Raw genomic sequence first — 16,517 nt, forward strand, 5'->3', positions numbered from 1 at the left:
AAATGCACATAATAAGGGCTTATCTTTCAGATGGACTGACCAGACACAACCTCTCTTGGTAATATACTGTATTGCATGTCCTCCCATGTGCCTGACTACATGATAGGTGGAACAGATGATAAACGGAATTCAGGATTTTTTTTAATTTTATTATGTCCTTCTCTAGCTTCTTCCTGTCCTGTACGGGACATTGATGAAAAGTGTTTTACAATGATAATGACAATGATAATAATCATAATCATAACAGTAATAATGATGATAATGATTATTATTACTACAGGAGAGTTCTCTGGGACTGTGTGTGTGTGTTTGTGTAGATGTATGTCAAGGTATCCAATATTCAGTGGAATATTGAAATATCTAATATATCTAATACTAGGGAATTGAAGTTGGAAAAGTACATCAAACAAGATTAAAATAACAGTATGCCCTATTGTCTGTGGCATTGGTGATGTACTTCCATCATTACATTCATGAGAAAAAACATTGACTTAAATCATTTTAAATGTTCGCTGAATGTTTATTGTAAGGCACTCCTTTAAACTCATGTACTTAAATGCTGGGATGCATTTCAAGGTGATTACTCTGTTTATACAAGAATGCAGAGGCTTTGTCACAATAGCTTTCTTTATTGGTAGCAGGGAACATGAAGGATGAGATGATTTGACTCTTTGCATGAAAACCTCAGCTAAATTGAAATCCCCCTAAACAAAAGCTTTGTTTTATTGTTAGGCAGTGTTGCAGGAAAACCACCAGATTAAAGATGTATATTACTACACACTCTCAGAACCAGCTGGGTATTGCTCTTTGAAGGTAGCCCCTTTAAACTGTCCAGCTTGACTGTATTGAAATTTAGTTGTACCTTGTTTTTGTTTCATTTGCAACTCTGCCTCTATTGATCTGGGAAGTTTTAATTCTGTATCATGAAACATTGCGCAACTTTAAGCAAATGTCACTCATATACAGTGTATCCATCTCTTTAATAAACTCTCCCTCTTAATCGTTATTATCATGTTTGTTTTTTTTTTGGCTGAGCAAATCTTGTCATATCTGTGTAATTTATTCCAGTTAGCAGTTTGGTCTTGACACCATGGATTCTTGCCCTTTGTGATGATATAAGGAAAAAGACAATCTAAATTTTTACTTCATATGAGATCAAAAAAGCATTCTAGATAAATGTGATATATGAAATGGTGTTTTGTTAGTAACACTTTTTCTTTGCAACATTAGTGATCTCTGTGTGTGAAAAAAAACATGCCATCTCCGTTGAAAAGTAGGCATTTTGTTGTAATTGCAGAAGGGGCAGGGATATAATTAATAGCATTCTAAGGGCATGTTTTTAAGACCCCAAACACATTCGATGTGTTTAATCAACAGTAATATCCACTTATCACATCACTGATACCACTGCAACACTGAACATGCAGAGATGGAATGTGTTTGCACACCTAAGGATTTAAACTATACAGTTATTCAGTTTTTGTCTGAACATGCTTCCATTTATTTCTTTGTGTGTTTATTATCTAATAAAAAGTAAAGAGCAAAAACATTCTTAATCCTTAATTTAGCTAATCAATCCATTTATATTTCTGAGGAGGCAATATGGGTCATCTAGTAGGGCCTGTTCTTTGCCCATCATATTATATATTGTAGTTTTTCCATGACCCCCAACAGACTACCACACACACACACACACACACACACACACACACACACACACACACACACACACACACACACACACACACACACACTCCACATCTGAGGACCCTGTGTAGCTGCAAAGTTTGCGGCGTCTATATTTAAGCCTCTGTTGAGGGACAAGTTTTTGGGTCAAGAAGTAAGTCAGGGCATTTGCATTTGAACCGCAGTTGCCTGTACATGTACAGTTTTGCAAAATTTACAGCAAATTCATTTTAAACAAGGTCTATCCCAATTTATGTTTAGTTAACTTATTTATAGATGGACACTGTGGGAAATTTCTGTTGACAGCTACCCCATTTCCACAGGAATGGTTGAAGGACGGTGTGATGAAATTGGACACAAACACTCCAGCTCATCTAACCTATGTGAGGGAAATTTTTGGGGGTGGGCGTAATGGTTAACCGGTTTCAGATACTGAATGCCGATTCTGAATCAAGTCCAACACAGTCAGCATGTCATATTTAGCTATATTCATGGATCCAAGCTACTCATTTTGGATGCTGAATATCAAAGGAACACTGGCTTTATCAGCTGAGGAAGTTGCAAACAGAACGTATAGCTACCCTTCTCTAAAGAAGTTGTGCTCTACTTGTTTATAAAGGAAATCATTTATCCATTTGAAACGAAGAAAAGGGAATACATTCAAATAAACAGCTTACCTGTGTTTTCTGTTGTACATAAGCTTGACTATTATCTTACACATGTTGGGTCACATTTCTGTTCATCCCTCTGGATAATTTGTGCACATGCTTTGGGCGGCTGTCCATCAGGCAGTGATACAGTGCTTTTAAGTATGAGATGAATGAGGATCAACTGACAATTTGAGGCACCCACTAAAGACTTCCATGATAGGAGCAGTGTTTACATTTACCAAAGGAGGTTACAAAATTTAACAGAATGAAAGGCAAATTACAGACACACAGAGGATATTACACACACACACACACACACACACACACACACACACACACACACACACACACAAAAGACAGGTCTCTACTTTCCCCATCTCAATTTTCCTCTCACTCACACAGACACACAAACACTTATTTTTTCAGTACATTAGCTTCCATGTAGAGATTGTGAATGGTCTGTCAGGGCAGGTAGTTGCAGTCAATAGCTCTCTGTCATGCACCATCATAGGTGTGCTGTGTGAAAGTATGTGAAGCAGTTATAGAAGAGAGAAAATTGTGTTATGTGCACATTTGTTGATAAAGCCTGAATGCCATTGTAAAAAAATTGGGCTGCTAGTTGGTACAAGATAATCCGTCATCAATTGTGTTCATAAAAACAAATAAACAAAAAAAAAATTGATCAATAATGTGTGTTTCTGTATCAGTCTTTTTGTTCACAGTATGTTTTTACGGGGAATACAAGGAACTGTGCACACAAGCGCCTTCAAACTCACCAACACACCCACAGAATTAAAAGAGCCATTGCACAATGACATTGGCTTGCAGTGTTTAAAAGGTATATAATATGCCTGCTAAGTGGTTCGATTACAGAAACAAGCTACAGCATATTGTTTTCAAATAGGATACCCTGAAAATTTTTGTTGAGGATGAGGGTCTGTTCACCTGGGCTGATTATGGAATCAAGCTCAACAATTTTATCATATAAGTCAGACATGCTGTTTGTGAACAACTGACTTGAGTTCCAGGTCAGAATGAACAAAGAGCAGTGGGTGCAAAGAAAGACAACAATATTGCATCACCTGACTGTTGCAGTTTGTGCTGCAAATGAACATAGATAAAAGACATCCTTGCCTCCCATGGCATTTGAGAGGCCCCTTACTAACAATCCACCGCAGACAAAGCAACATGGTCGAGTGTAACTGACAAAGAGGAGCAGATGGGAACAATACCAAATTACTGAGAACACATGTTGAAATCCCAGTAATAAAGTTCCCTTCTTTTACCCAACAGTTCTGCCAGCTTGCTGATTATTAGATACATGTGTGACAGAAGAACCCGTCACAGGCATGTTCTCTGCTGCCCTTCTATTTTCTATAGCCCTCCTTTCACAGCCACAGCTGCAGAATGTGTGAGGAAACATAAGATGGCAAGTTTCTGTGAGCCTTTTCTTCCAAGTGCTGTATTTTCCTCATCTTTGTTCTAGGGGCTCTGCTTCGCTGGAATTGGCTTGGAATTAGAGAAAAAAAGTCTTTTGGCAGAAGAGCCCAAAGTCATATGGTGATTAAAAGCAGCAGATGAATCTGCATGAAAGATATAGATTTCTGTCCATGCATGAAAGGAATGCACCCAATCGTTTTGAGCTCTGAGGGTAAAGCCATTACCCATTAAAAAAAAAAAAGTCCTGATTAGTGCAACCGACTTATGATAAAACAAAACTTACAGCTGCAGAACACTGAATAACATCACAAAATTAAAGGATAACCAGCTGACCACATAACCACCATTTAAGCAGCTCAAATTTACAATGGTAAATGTATACATTAATTGTAAGAAAATTGCAGTGACTGGATTATATATTAAAATTGTACATTTCATAATATGTTGCTGAAACTGACAGGACATTTATGTTGTCACATTTTGCCAATTTCGATTTGCTTTTATTGATCATCTGTCAAAAACAGTCCCCCCTTTCAGATGAAAAAGAGAAGTTATTAGTCTGTACCACAGACAGCTTGAATGGCTGAGGCCTTTTAGCCTCTTTAGCAAAGAAAAGTCCACTGCTGGACATGCACCTATCCAGACATATCAGTTTGTGTAACATAGACCAAGGCAGTACCTTTTTCTCTTGACAATGTCATCATTGATGGTTCATAAACAGTTCAATTTCCACACCAAGCCCACTTTAAGCAACATTTCACTTAAGTCAGCATTCATTGCTTCTATTAAATCCATTTTGTTTCAACCAGTTCGGTTGAAAATAGAGGTGACCACTCTTATTTACCTATATATTGTAATTTCCAGAAAATTTCTGTTCGTTAGAGTGCGGTGCTTTAAGCTTCTTTTGAACTCATTGAGGCCAAGTTTTTGTCCAATTTGCAGATTGAAAAAAGCCGTGTATAGAAATCAGTTAATATAACTTTGACATGGGAAAAAAAAGAGCATTCAAAAGTATCAGCAGGTGCTTTCAACAAGCTCATGAAACTATTTGTCTACAACCAGGACCTTTGTTCTTTTTATATAATCCACATGAACAAGCTGCAAGCTGTGGTGGGTTTGTCAAATACTAAGGCAGTGGCTGCCGGTAACAGGAAGTGTGACTCTGGGGGTGAGACAGATCACTTGTGAAACGAAAGCTCTCGGTTTGATTCCTAGAATACATGTTGCCTGTTCAACTGTTTTTGAGCAAGAAATTGAACCTTTTAGTGCCATGTGGGCAAGTGGCTGCCTACTCCTCATGATTCATCCATGATGGGTAAAGGTGCAGAATATCATTTCTAAAGTTTTTTTTTTAAATGTAGTCAATTCAAAAGAGTTTGAAAAATTAATTAAGTTTAAGAACTACATGAGAGAGCATTATGCACATATAGGACACAATTAGATGAAACACTGAAACTAAGCGTTAAGTGAAAACAAATAGAAAAGTTGGATATATTACAATTCTTGACTGCAATGTTAGTAGTTAATTCACATTTCCTGTGCACAAAATAATTTGTGCACAGGGAACCTACTCACAGGACAGGAACCTGGAGCAAGAGGTAAATGTGGAAAAAAACAAGAGGTTAATGTACAATTTTTTTTTTTTTTCCCCCCAATACAGTAATGTACTGGTAATGATGTAATTACTGTCAGGTTTTTGGGAGGGTGCATCTGGCCAAAACACAGAAACACTCAGGAGGTAAAGTGTTTTAAGGGGTTTTATTTACATAGGAGGTCACCTATGTCGATGAGGGAAGGAGCCTGGTCGGGGGACGGGTGGATTCTGGACTCGGGAATGAAACAGATAATGGCTCTTACTTTGGGGATGAATGGCATGGACTCCAGGAGACGGGTCCCTATGGTGGTACCCACTGCAGACAACCATCTGGCCCCAAAGGGCTGGTAGCGAAGTCCTCTAATGCTCAGCCTGACTAAGCCTCATGATCCGCAGGCGTGTATGGCACCCCAGCTGAAATCTTTCTCCTGCTCAATCAGGCTCACTGGTGTAATACTGAGGTAAGGGGGTAAAAGGAGCTTCACTTCCTTAATAAGCTTTAATGTGTGTTTCAATATGTTGACAGTGTCACATAAAGGACAAAATATTATTTTAATTTTTTTTTCTATTTTTCTCGATGACAAAAAGGGGAACGGCAAATTCTCCTTCTATGATTAAAAAATAAGATGGCACCACATCAGCTGTACAATATTTTACTTACCATATCAGGAAGCCGAATACATTGAGCTACTGTCATAACAAGCCCTTGAAACAGTGGTTCAACAGTCTCTAATTGCGATAATAGCAAAACCCTCCTGAGGCCCTGGTGTTACATTCCTGATTTGTTTACAAAGCCTTGACAGAGGGAGGAATATAATTTGTCCTGGTGCCGTCTGATTTTCTATTTGCATGAATGCTTCTGTACCAAATCATCTGTCATCAGTCCATTTCATATTCTTTTTTTTTTTTTCAGTTTAACAAGGTCAGTTTGGTGTGTAACACCTTTTCTGTTCATATCCTTGAGTTCGGCATATTCTGCCATTTGTAATCGGTTTTTCTGCATATCATCTGTCTGAAGGCAGTTTAGTTTTCAATTCCATTGATTGGTTTGTTTGATTTTCTTACAGTCAGAAGAATTATGCAAAAAGAGGAGACTGATTTTTACCCAATATAGTGGGGTAGAAGTGTAGTCTAAGTTCCATGTCCACTTCTGCCACAGGGATTTCACACAAAAGACAAGGCTGATTTCCATGAAACTGCCCTTCCCTTTTCATTATCATACCAAGCCATATTATACAGTTTTTGAGGAATATGAGGGATGGAAGTGGCAAAAAGGAAGCAGTGACGTTTAAAAAACACATTTTTCTTTTTTTTTTTTTTTTACTACTCAACTTCTGGTTGGTTTCTCTTTTAAAAAGCCCTTACAATAGCAAATAAATCAATCATGAAATAATTATTTTGACATTGTTTTGAACCGCTCTTTTCCAGGTAAAAAGACAGCAGCAACACAAGTGTATATTCATTTCTTCTTTGACTTTATTTATTCTGAAGGAAATATAGGGTGGAAGAAGATTTAGGGTCTTTAAGTAGGATTTGGCAGGTGGGGGCATGGATGGAATGAAATGGCCCATCACTTTTGAGATTTACTACTCTTTGTGGATTTATCCAACATCATTCTGCAATATACAAGCAGATGCCCAAAAGAGTGCTCCGTCAGTATGCTCTCTAATTCCTTGCTGACATACAAAGTTGAATTTGAAACTATTCTAACAAGTATCATCATCAGAAATTAAACAATAGGTTGTTAGATTTTAAGTATTCCCACACAACCACTGTATAGAACCAGAAATGAACTGCACAACAAAGGAGTGTCTAGATCACCTGTGTCTGAATAAGTCTGAAATATGCAGCTTGAAAAATATGACTCACTGAGCTGTAGCCTTACCACCCTGAACATGCCACCCTCCTCTGTCTTCCCTTTCTCAGAATGAAAACGTCAGACTTTCATTCACAGACATATTTTTGAATTGGGAAATACTATTCAACATTCACAAAATTTTCATCTTCTAATTCGGCTATTGCTGGCGGTTGCTACAGAAGATTTATGGACGTAGTGAGAGAGGATATGAAAGTAGCTGGTGTGAGAGAGGAAGATACAGAGAATAGGGTTAGATGGAGAAAGTTGACTCGCTGTGGCGACCCCTAACGGGAAAAGCCGAAAGAAGAAGAAGAAGAAGAAGAAGAAGCTGGCGGTTGCTACAAGGCAGTTAAATATACTACATACAATTGTGTATCATCCTTATATAATGGTTTAGTTACATCAAAACTATGGACAATTCATTCTGAAACATATATGTCAAGTACTGCAGCACAGATACTGAGGTATTTTAAATTGTGATGAGGTGAATAAAATGGTATCTTTACAAATTTGCATATTACATGCCATACATGCCAACAGTAATGTGCAAATCATAAGGCATATTGGAATGCTGATATTTTCCCATGTCTGAAGTGCAGAGCAGGGCTCTGTATGTCCACATACTTTAGGGCATGCAAATGGACACAAAATCCAAGTGCAAATGCCATCCCCTCCTCCTGAGAATGTGAGTCAGACTTTTATGTAGGAAAGAAGCTGTAAAAAAGAGAAATTGGTAGGAGCATTTGGAAACCTCCAGACAGAGAGATATTCACATGAAAAAAGGGAAAATAGGCAAGGCAGCAGAAGGCAGAAGGTGAAGGTAAAGAAAGGTGGCCTTCTGTGTGACATTTCCCACCCGATAAATAACTATGATGTGGAAATTATAACCATAGTTGCTGCTACTACTATTTAGAATCTGGAGAAAATTAAGGGGATAGGTTTATATCAAAGAACTCTGAAGCACTGAACTACTGAAGTACATGTGGGGCCAAAGTAATTTTTTTGTGTCAATTCCGCAAAAACAAATTGTTTCATATTTAAGATCAAATGGCACAAGTGGGCTGATATAAAAGCACAACGCCAACATTCAGGTTGAGTGATAATACCAAAAAAATGACAACTTTATGTGACATTTCATCAGTGTGAATCCTCAGTGCTGAATGTGTTGGGTATAGCATTTTCAACTCCGCTCCCTCAAATACAGCGAATCCTGACGCTTAGGGACTTAGGGCAACCCCCCCCTCCAACACACACACACACAAACACACAGTTGTTGAGTGTTTCAGTTTATCTAGTGCCAATTCAGAGATAGTCATTATATAAATTGCCATTTTCTGGATGAATCCCCCCCCCCCCGTGCTTATGTGACCTACTTTTTATGTAATACCTATAAACTGAAAACAATTTATCACTTTTTTTTTCCTCTAATAAGCAACTCTAATAAGCAACAACAGAGTTTACAGAGACAATTTGCTTTACAGTATGAAGTGATGTGAAGAAAAAAAATTCAAGTAATGAGCTCAACTCCATGACCAGGAGACAAAATTTTGACCCAGAGGAAAAAAGGTAATAAGAAGCAGTTTGCTGAAGGACGACAGGCGATCGACACAGGTAGAAAGAGACTGGAAGCAAGTGCCATGACAGCCAAAAAAAGGGGGAAAACCAGACCATCAGTTTGAACCGTCAGTTATAATGGTGTTTTCCATCCCGACGGTGAAATCTGACAGCAGTCTAGCTTACCTCTGTGAATGCAAGGGCTTCCAGTTTTAGACTGTGTGATGCTGTTGTGTAATAGAGAGGCAATTTGGTCATAATAAATAGGAGGTGAGACAATGTTATAAACAGCACTAAACTCCTACACTGAACCTCTTGCAGATGTGCAGGTTTATTGGATTTAATTATGTTTTCTGGTGGATTTAATGTTTTCTGCTGCTTTAAATTGTTTTCTGCAGTTTCATTTGTGGTATGTAAGAATAGAAACTAAAGTGAAATCACTAAAAGGTATAAATAGACTGCTCAAAGGGAACACTAAAATAACACATCCTAGATCTGAATGAATGAAATATTCTTATTAAATACTTTATTCTTACATGCTGACAACAGAAATCACACAAAATTATCAATGGAAATCAAAATGATTAACCCATGGGGGTCTGGATTTGTAGTTGCTCGAAATGAAAGTGGAAAAACACACACACAAATCTAACTTTGATAAAAATGGCCTTAAAACAAGTCAAAATGAATCAGTGTTGCTTCCTGAGGGGACAATTTGATTTCACAGAAGTGTGATTGACTTTGACTTACATTGTGGTATTTACATTGTGTTCACTTTATTCTGCTAAGATGAGGATAGCATCAACTCCTTTGCATTTTTACTCATACTTAAGTTTGTTTTTTCCTCATATGCAACTTAATACAGTACAAAATCTGGAACATTTCAGTCGTGAAGAGATTTTTCTGACCCGTTCATCATTACCATAACAGCAGTATAAAGATTTATTTGTCAGTTGCCAGTATGACAAGTCCTGATTTGTTTTTAAAGTATAAGACTAGCTGCTAGTGGCAGTGATGACAAGCCCAACCATCAGAGGAAAAAATAGACAAAAGGGACATCTTTCTGTGTGGAGTTTGAAGATTTTCCGAACAATGTGTTCCTATTCACTCCCACAGACTGATCAAAACACACAACACATACTGTTCGGACATTACCTTCTGCAACATTATTGTTTGACCAAGCCATGGAAACTGATTGTATATTAAATTTATTTTATATCTTAAATTATTATCAGTATTACACCTTTATTAAAAACAAGGCTCTATGGTCTGGTTATGATGATGACAGAAATATGATGGATGGGATTAAGAGTGAGTCAGATGTTTCATATTCAGAATCGACCAGATGGTTGTTTTTTTTTAGCTTTTTTTTATTTATCTATCGTCTATTGATTCATGCCCAGGTGCACCTACTCCACTCAACATGACATACACACCCTCCACGACTCTCTCTCTCTCTCTCTCTCTCTCTCACCCACACACACACACACACACACACACATATATATATTTTATGAATACTTGCAATATATCCTATACAACATTTACCAGATGTGCCCCTCTATCTTTAATAAACGTATACATAAAAATATGATCCTGTCACCACACAAGGCCTGTGTTTGGCCCGAGAGAATTTATTCATGTTACATACAGTCATAAAACAATATTCTGTGTGTGATGAATGACAATTCAGGTTTTGTGATATTTACTGTGGTTAATCTAACAATTTTCCAAATACTACACATGCCATTCTTAGTGTTATAGAAACAGAGAACTGGTAATTACAAAAAAAAAAAAAAAAAAAAAAAAAAAGACAACGGAAAACAAACATCAATTTCCTTGTTAGGAATAAGCGGATACAAAGGTATGTTGACCTGTACACCTGGAACTACAGAACAGCAGTTCCCTTGCGGGATCCATAAAGAGGTATGGATAAGAGAGGACACAAAATAGCAGATGTTCCAACTTGTAGAGGAGGCAACTCTGACTGGCAAAATCATTTGCCAGCACTTTACTCTTAAATAAAAAAATGAACATGAATAGAAATTGCTTTCTTTGATTCAGTCAGTGCTGGTAAACAACAAAAACGTATGGCCTAAATGAACAATTCTAAGTTTTGGTAATAACAGGTAACAGGTAATAATGGAAAACCGTCCATGAAATACAGAAAAAAAATCACGAGAGAGAAAGACGAACGATGAATCAGTGTTTTACAATGGCTCCAGTCAAACTGAATGCCATTCAAACAAATGAGGCCTTTTCAAGGAGTACATTATAGTCTTAATTATCTAGTCTTTCAAAGTCCTATAAAGTCTGCATCTATTTCTGTAAATCCAAGGCAGCAGGGAAGAGGCCAAAGGTCCAGTATAGCCATTCGATAAGGATTGAATCATTTCTTTCCATCAATTACATTTGGTATAATTTGCTCATATACAGTACAAAGTTTAACAGCGTTTATGTCTGTTTTTTTTCCGGGAAGAACAGTATAAAAAAAAAAAAAGCAAAAGCAATAATATCTGTGGGAGAATTTAACAAACAAATAGAAGTTCCGTGTTTGCATCAGTTATGTACATCTCGTACTATCGTGAATCTTGTATAATGTTAAGAGTTTAATATTTGTGCAGAGGTGACTTACTTTTTGCAGTCATTTAGACCCTAAAGTGGGGGTTAGGTAATGCAGTTTCCACAATGTAACACTATACTATACAAGCTGAGAAAGACAATCTACTTTTAACTACTAACTACTATTAACAAAAACATAGGGATCTCCCATTTTTTATGTTGAATTGACTTAGTTGGATGAGTTGTCTCCTCCACACCCTTCGTCAATATATGCCAGTCTACAGCATCATTTTGCCAGAAATCAAGCAACCTTCACCTTATAATCCTCCTCCAGTTATCGCAAACATAGCATTTTACCTTGCTCTCCTTGTTTCGTCTATTTTGCCATGTGGTTTTGCATTTGAGTGGGTACATTTTAAGATGCATTTCTCCCGTTTTCTTTTTAGAAACCTTCCTCACCGAAAAACAAAATCCCCTCCCATGCTTCTCATTCACTCTATACATTTGCACTTTCACATTCTACACTTCCCCCAACCCTGACCGCCATCCAACTACCCGCCACCACTACAGGCTTGCCAGCTCTTAGCTCAGGCTGTTAATCAATTTCTTTTGGTTCAGATTTATTTTTCATGTCTCAGAGCCCTCACCACACAGTTTTGTCAACAGATCTGGGTCCCTGTGCAAATGTGAGCACAGACCAAGCGCATAATGGGATGTTTTGGATGAAGCAACCACACATAAAGACAGCTATCTAAATAAATTAACACACATGAATGCGAACCTCTTCTTTCCAGTTGAATCTACTTTTAAATCCATTCAAATTAAAGTCAAATAACTTTCTTTAGTGTTTCAAAAGCAGGTAAAATCATGCCTAGCACTGAGACTTAAAATGGGCAACACTCGATTCCTGAAGTGCAGAGAAAAATACATTTTAAAAAAAGGGACGAAAAGGATAGAAGAAATGATACGTCACACTGTCTGAGCTGTTGGTTGCATTTAAATTCACAGATGAAAAAATATTAATATTTTCTACACGATATTTATAAAGGGTTGAAAAGTAATAATCGGCAATGAATAGAAAAGGTTCTTGATAGGTTACTTTGAAAAAATGAAAAAAAAAAATCTAAAGCCATCTGGCCACATATGCCACTCATTCGTCCTTCAGTGAGATTGTTGATTGTATTCAAAAATGAGTTGTCAATTATTCAGTTTATCTAATAATACATCCGTGCTCCGTCTGCAGCCAAACATTCAGTCAGCCTGACCAACTCAATAAACCCTTGTGGGGTCTGCAGTATAGGTTCATCTATTATTTATCCCAGTAATTAAATGGCTGCTCAGGATGAATGACTCTTTCTGTCATTGGTAATCTTTAGGGCCTCTGGCTGGTTTATGGGGGGTCTGCGATGACTGGCTGACCCTCCGCTTGAAGTCCTTCAGTTTTTTTGTGATACGGTTTTGAGTAAGAGCAGAGGAAGGTGGAAGAGCACTGAATGCGAATGTTTTAGTAGATGTGAATATGCATTACACAGGTGGATGAATAATTATCTGTCAGCCCTCTAACCTCTTTACATCCAAAAGCAGATCACTTATTCTAAATGTTAAAGGAAGTGTGTAGTGTAATGAATTAAAAAAAAAAAAAAGTTTTATATGGGCAGAGCAGTGCTTCCTTCTCAAAGCAAGAAGGTCCCTGGTTTGATTCCGACAGAGGAACTTTGCTAGTCGAGTTTGCATCGTCCCCCCTTGTCTCCCTGGGATTCCAACAGGTTCTCTGGTTTCTTTCAATCCAAAAATGTAAAGCAGGTCAACTGAACACCCTAAATTGTCAGATGTATGAATGTGAGTGAATGGTTGTTTGTCACGATATGTGGCCCTGTGATCGACTGGCGACTGGTCGTGGATGTAGGCTCCAGCACCCCCATGACCCTGAATGCAGGACAAGCGTTATGGATAATGGATGGATGGATGGATGGATTTCCTCATATATTGAAATTTGTATTTAGAGTCTGTGCATATTTCATGGACATTGTTATAATTTTGCAATTATGAAAAATGTTGCTACATAAAGAATATACTTGAACTTTGACAAAACACTCAGTGATGTGCTGGGAAATTAGTCCACAATTAAATAGTGGATAGCAAAAAGCTTGCATAAATAAATTTTCATTCAAACATACATTTTGAAACGCACATGCCCCCTCACTTCTATTCAAGTGTTTATCATATGTACAGTCTGGAAGTGTGTTTCCATGCACAAGCAAAGTCTTATTTTGCTGTCCAGGGCAAAGCCAGATAGGTAGCGAAAAAATCCTAAATAAATCAAGACAGTAAATAATAATCATATTATTATGGATGTAAAAAGTGCAGAGAAATGTAAACGGTGCAAAGAAATACAAACAGTTCATACTATTCATTCCCAAAATATAGTCCAGGGTCTTCACATATATATACTAAAGTGAGACACAATTAAGGAATATCTTTTATTCTTTGATTTTAAGAATTACAGCATTTACTAGGACTTACTTTAACAAAATGCCTACTTCATTCATTCTCTGCCTCAACCACCTCATCTCAAGCTCTGCTCTCTGCTTTTTCACTCTGCTCTCTGCTTTTTTGTTTGACCTGTCGACTGAGCTCCGGGTCAGATCAGTTATAACTGCTTGCTTCAGTGAACTCTCAACCAAGCCTGATCTGCTCAGAGCTGCATGAAGCATGACCCCTTGACTCTCACAGATACACCCAACATGTGATGGTGCGTGCATCCATGCGTTTGAGTATCTGCGTGTTGTAGTTTGAACACAAAGCAATGCAATGTTAGAATTCCAAAGAGCTTGGCCAGGAAAGGGAAAAAAATGTGCTCGTGCAGTCTTTTGTGTATGGCCAAAAAAAAAACATTGAGGGTTAGAGATCCAAAAAAGGAGAGCAGATGAGTGGAGAAAAACATCTAGTTATCTTCATTAAGTGTGATCAGAAGTGGGCATTAGTGCCATGTGGTGAGTGTAAGTAACTCATTGGAGGGTGTGGTGGCTAGCTACAACTTTGCATGAAAGTGCAAGGCAAATCGGTGCCATGGCTTTCATTCAATTTACACTGAGTTTGCTTTCATTTGGCCTCTGATTTACAGCGACGAGAGCAGCTCATTATGCAATCATTGACTGGAGCTGCCTCCTATTCTTTATGTAAAGACCAGTTCTACAGATCAACAATTTCAGTGAAAGAAATCAACATGTAGTGATGCTCAAAGAGAGACACTTTTCAATAAGTGAAACAGTTTCAACGCATTAAATTAATTTTCGACTAACATACTAGTTAAAACCGGAGTAGCAATTTAATAATCAAAAAAATGTATGCTCACAAAACAAAATGCTATGATTTATATCACTAATGTAAGGTATCTGAGATAAAGCAGATTTGTTTAAAGGCACCTGCTTAGATAAGTGAAATATATAAATGAACTCAGATTGATAAATGTCAAAGAGAACTGTGCTATAAACCTGTGAATATGAATCTGAATGACGAATAAATGTATACAAAACTCTTACATAAATAGGACCTTTAAATCTAATTACCAGGAACTGTTTCAAGATAGTAGCTGCTATTAGTTGTGTATTTTCTGTGTCTCGATCCATAAATTCAGCTTCCCAGGTCTCTCATCGGGGGCCTCATACACTCTTATGGACATGAGTGATGTAGAGACACAAACAAGAATACACACAACAACATTACCAAATATCAGAGCAATATGGAATTGTAGTATGAGATCCCGAGTGTGAAATTGTTTCTGGTACATCATAAATAGAGAAGAGAACTACAATTTACTCTGACACACATGTTTGCCTTTTTGTGTATGCCAATTTTCTCCACATACCTCTTGTATTCCTTGGAGTATGTCAGCATATATGAACATATACTGGATTTTTGTGTGAGTTTGTTTCTTTACTGGTTATTTCAAACATGTAAGAAACAAAAAAAATACAAAGAAAACTAATGCAGATGGGTATTCCACCACAGGCGGTCTATGGCACACACGCCATACATAAATTAGTTGTTTGAAAAGGAGTGGGAAGAAATATAAAATTGTTAATTCCCACCCCCTTTCCACAACTCAACATTATGAACATGTTTTTAGTTTTACCTTGCCGCAAATGAATCCATTCATTCATGTATGCATGCCATCAGTTTATAAAGAAAAAGATCAAGCAAAAGTAAATAAATAATTCATATATTTCTATAGAATTGTGTCTTTCAGGGTACATTTTAGAAGCAACCCTTGAATGGTAGATGCAGTGTGGATTGAGTCATTTTATCTGTAGGGGCCAGGGTAAGGGTTTTATTTTTTTCTTTCTACCTCCCATATGCTCATAATCATGATTTTCTGTCAGTCGTGGAATTGAAGCCTGCCATCCCTTTGTTATCCGTACACTCTGAGAAACAGTATAATATTAATGAAAATGAAAGACTAACAAAATTGGGCCAAGACATTACAAAAAAAGGAATAAAAAGCTTTGATGCATGTAAGAGTTAAATATGGACTTAGGACTCATAGCAAGCGGGATCGCCTGATATGATACAATGCTCCATGAAAACAAGAGAATACTGATTTACTCAACTTACTTTGCACACACAAAACCAGTTCTGTCCCTCAAAAAGGCAATTCATAATCCTTCAATTGATGCAACAAACAAAAGGGTTGTTATGCTTCAACCTGATGACTTTTTTATGGGTACAGACCAAAAAACCTTTTCAAGCATTTTAAAAGGGTGTAACCCCCCCCTTTGTGTGACTGCAAAATAATAGGTCTGTAATGGATTTTTATATTACCACTTTAACTGTGAAAATTTGAGCACGTTAGGTGTTATCATAGCACATTTTATCATTGCCATAATGTATGTTTGTGAGATTATATTGGACAGTGCCTTCCAAGTAAACATTGGTCAGAAGAAATAGATCTTGATTATAAATTGTAGTTGAGATAATGCAACATTAAGAATTGAATAATTTGGAAAGTATGTTGGAATGTTCACAATCTGCATTTGGATATAAAAATGGCATGGACTACCTGGGAGGTCAAAGCAAGTCCTTCAAAACACCTCTAATTTGAATATCAGATCACCTCATCAGTTGAACTAAAATGTCACGGATGAAAGCTGCTAAATTATTAGTTAAATTAGTG

The 16,517-nt window shown here is 37.3% G+C and overlaps 1 protein-coding gene across 3 annotated transcripts in view; it reads right to left on the reverse strand.

Annotated features, from left to right (window-relative positions):
* Positions 1 to 16,517, reverse strand: part of cntnap2a (contactin associated protein 2a) — a 325,051-nt gene that overhangs the window by 202,263 nt on the left and 106,271 nt on the right. The window lies entirely within an intron of this gene.

This window comes from Fistularia commersonii, chromosome 8 (genome assembly GCF_037954325.1).
Source record: "Fistularia commersonii isolate RoL2024-O1a breed Wild chromosome 8, RoL_Fcom_v1.0, whole genome shotgun sequence".
NCBI classification, from domain to species: domain Eukaryota; kingdom Metazoa; phylum Chordata; class Actinopteri; order Syngnathiformes; family Fistulariidae; genus Fistularia; species Fistularia commersonii.